The 4,074-nt window shown below is 37.2% G+C and overlaps 1 long non-coding RNA gene across 1 annotated transcript; it reads left to right on the forward strand.

The window, feature by feature from the left end:
- The first annotated feature begins 1,935 nt into the window (after positions 1 to 1,935).
- Positions 1,936 to 3,518, forward strand: LOC105991181. The gene is made up of 2 exons (XR_001175348.1): positions 1,936 to 1,977; positions 3,166 to 3,518. It is a non-coding gene; the product is annotated as an uncharacterized LOC105991181 (long non-coding RNA).
- Positions 3,519 to 4,074: the final 556 nt, after the last annotated feature.

A 4,074-nucleotide genomic window follows, 5' to 3' on the forward strand; every position in this document is an offset into this window, starting at 1 on the left:
TTTTTTCTTTTTGCTTATGTGGTGCTGAGGAATCGAACCCAGGGCCTCATGCATGTAAGGCAAGCGCTCTACCACTGAGCCACCTTCCCAGCCCATTCATTGGGTTTCTTACCCAAAGCAAGGAGAGCCCTGCCTCTGGTCTGCTTTTCCAGTAGGACACATAGAGCAAGAAGACTGAGGGACCAAAGTTATGGACTTACCGTGAGTCCTTGTCCTAGGTATGTTTTGACTTCCCAAGACTGTGGAATTCTTTTTTTTTTTTTTTCCAGACAGCTTGAGTCTTGTTTCTAGGGCCTTATGGAAACCAGGTCCTACATCTCCCTAACCCAAACATCTTCCCAGATCTTCACTTCTGACTGTGTGGGCTATGTGCCCACCATTTCTGCAGGGGCCTGTGAGTGGCCATTGGGAGGTAAAACAGGCACAGGTGTGCCACCTGGAGTTTCTGCCCGTGTTAGAGGGAGACAGAAGCAGGGCCACGTGCCTTTCCCTTTCCTTACTCTACCAGGTCAAGTCACAAGCCTCTGAGGTGTCTAGAATTGTAAATGGAGCTCTCATGTCATAAAAAAAAAAAAAAGGTCATACAAGGTAACTGTGCTAGGTTACTTTGCTAGCTTGGGCTATTTTAACTGTTTAATGTTTATGTGTATGGTATGTTGTCTTCCATTTGTGTCTGTTCTGAACCTCAAATGTCAGAGACAGGTCTTTTTTTTTTTTACTGTTTCAAGGTGCCCATGTTCTGAGTGCCCCATCTTATCTTGTTTTTAAATTTATTTATTTATTTATTTGTTCATTTATTTTTTAAAACAATGTACAGAGGGATTACAATTACATGTGCAAGATAATGAGTACATTTTTTATAAAGTATTGTAACGTCCTCTTTGTTTCCCATTCCCATCTTTTCCCATCCTCCTCCAGAGACAGGTCTTTCATAGTAAGGATGGACACATTTAGGGAATTAGAAACTAATTATTAAATTTGAATCTGGAAAGTCTATTGTTATAAAAAGGAAGCAGTTTTAAGTGCACTGTGGTTGGCATGTTCTGCCTTTTCACAGGGATCAGTTAATATGTAATTAACTGAAAAGTTATATATTCATTCTAATGATTTATTAAACTATATAACAGGATTTTTGCTTTCTCCATGAATATTGGTTTCCTCCAGTAATACATTAAAATAAAAATAGAGGCCAGGCGCTGGTGGCTCTTTCCTGCTCAGGAGGCCGAGATCTGAGGATCAAGGTTCAAAGCCAGCCCAGGCAGGAAAGTTTGTGAGACTCTTATCTCCAGTTAACCAGAGTGGCACTGTGGCTCAAGTGGTAGAGCATTCACCTTGAGCTGAAGAGCTCAGGGACTGACTGCATCCAGGCCCAGAGTTCAAGTCCATGGCCAACAAAAATAAATTAAATAAAGATATTGTTGTTAACTTTAAAAGTCTTCTATCTCAGGAAAATCTTTCAGATGTGTGTACTGTAGACTATATTTTCTCTGTTCTAAGACTCTACCCCTGGCCACCACCAAAATAAACCAAAACAGGCAAGCTCACATCTCTGGAATACAACTAAATATTATATGTAGCATCTTCATGCACACACATGCACAGTGTTTGCATGTGTATATGTTTGATTTTTCATTCCTAAGACTTCAGCCTTCGAAACAACAGAAAGGAAACTTCCTATTCTGAGTTCCCAGCCCTTAGCGGTTCCCATGAGTTTTTGATGAGAAATACTTGCGCGTGCGCTCTTTCACTTGACTCTCCATCTGTGATTTCTTTGTGGGAAAGAAGGAGCAATAATAAAAGGTAAAGAGGAATTTTTTTCAGATTAAGGAATTGAGATGTCAACTTTTTTATAATTTCATGAAGAAATTATTTTTGGTTTCACTTTTCACATTCAAATATAATTTTAAGACTTTTTTTTTCCTGTTCTTACCTTTCAGGTAACAACATCTTCAGTGAATAAAGACAGTAATGTTGAAGGTATCGTATATTTTAGATTCTGATAGGCAAGATATCTAAGTTTATTTATTATGGTAATGGGAACTGAAAAATAATTAACTAATATATAAATGAGGTGAAATACATTTTAAATATGAAAATTTTCTGATGAAATACCAAATTTCCTAATTTTAGAAAATGAAGAGAAATGCACTTATTACTTTTGCACTAGAAAATTATTGCAGTGACATTTTTGTGTGTGATGAAGGAAGTAATGAGAAGTTGTAGTTAGTTCTGATAAACTTGAAAAGAATTACAAGCTGTATGTTGTGGTATACGCCTGTAATTCTAGCTCCTCTCAAGGCACAGGACTGAGGACCCAAGTTCAAGGCCAACCCTGGCAAAGTTAGGGAAACCCTGTCTCAAAAACAAAATACAGACAAAAGGGCAGGGGCTGGGGCTGAAGTGGAAAACACTTGCCCAGCTTCCTTTAGTCCCTGGGTTCAAGCCCATGTCTGTAAGAGTAATGAGTTTTAACTGAAGACCTTAAAATTAAAATGTATAGTAGGATTGAGTTAATTCCATGTTCTTGATTAGCATTATTTGAAGTTGTTTGGAAAATCAAGTAATAATGTTCTGGGTAAATTTTTCAAGATACGTGCACATATATGTATATATACATATCATTTGTCTTTGGAGATATTGCAAAGCTTTCTAGTGTAAAATGCTACAAGAATATTTATTCACCTTACAAATTCAAGGACAAAATGAGAACTATTTACTTTGAATGCATTTGTAGCTGTTTAGAATTGTCCCTGGACATCATTTCATAGCAATAGTGTGGACAATAGTGATAGGACAATAGTGTCTCATTTCAGATAATTGATGGGCAGTGAAATTTATAGCAAGTGATTTTCCTAGAACTTTCCACATTATAGGAAGGGCACTTAACTTCTGTATTGTTTACTGGAGACTAAACCTATAAAGTATAGAAAATAACGTGGGAATGTTCTAGAGTTTGTAATGTATTTTTATATAAGGTTTGAGCCAACTGAGAGAACGTAGACAAGAATTTAGAAGGAAGTAATGTTGACAGCAGAAATATGATATACTGAGATTATTATTCTTTATCTGCCTAAATGCGTCCCAAAGATCTTCAATTAAATTTGTTCTTCCCTATCTTCCACTTCTACTCCTCCCTTACCACCTTTCTTCCCTCATTTTAAGCAGAGCAAGTTTGGCACTTCCTTGGCAAATGAATGGAGGTTTTGAAGTTTTGCCATCAAGATTTCAGCCTGTAAGGAACTCTCTTAAATGCAAGAAATAAGCAGGTCTATAAGTATTTGCTAACTTTATGTTGAAATTTCATTGACATTTTTGAAATATGCAATATGTAAATAAATAATTTTTTGATTTGTCTCCTCTGGATATTTATTGATATATAAAAAGAAAAGATTTGGCTTAATTTCATAGGAGGAATCTGGGGACATTGTTTTGAAGAAATAATGATTTTAGTAGCTTGTGTGTCTATAGATTAAATGTAAAAATCACCAACTCAATTCATCAATAAAATGTTTACAGATGCTGCTGTTTTTATTTTTTTTAATTGTGAAAATACCATACAGAGGGGTTACAGTAAAATTCTTATTTTTATGCCATGTTATTTCTTTGCTGGAAAAGCCTTTATTTAGCCAACCTCTGTCCTTTCTTCCCAGTGTCTGTGTAACTTCATTATGGTTATTGAACTCTTCCCTGTATTTTGGAGATCCTAACATCTTTTTTTATTGTTTCTGTCAGTTCTCTTCTTCATGGTGATGGCTTCACATCTTTGGAAGGTGTCCAGGTCTTACTCCTATGCTTTGCCTATTGCTATCTTTTTAAATGCCTTTGGCCTCTCTTGTCCTCAAACTTGATTGTTGGCTTTTCTTTCTCTGTCATTGTTTTAGGTGCTGGTACTGGGGCTTGAATTTAGGCCCTCATATTTTCACTTGGCTTTTTTTGGGGGGGGTGGTCCGGTCATGGGGCCTGAACTCTGGGCCTGGGAGCTGTCCCTCAGCTCTTCAGCTCAAGGCGAGCGCTCTACCACTTGAGCCACAGCACCACTTCCGGCTTTTTTCTTTTTGCTTATGTGGTGCTGAG

The sequence above is a fragment of the Dipodomys ordii genome, unplaced genomic scaffold (genome assembly GCF_000151885.1).
Source record: "Dipodomys ordii isolate 6190 unplaced genomic scaffold, Dord_2.0 Scaffold70, whole genome shotgun sequence".
NCBI lineage: Eukaryota > Metazoa > Chordata > Mammalia > Rodentia > Heteromyidae > Dipodomys > Dipodomys ordii.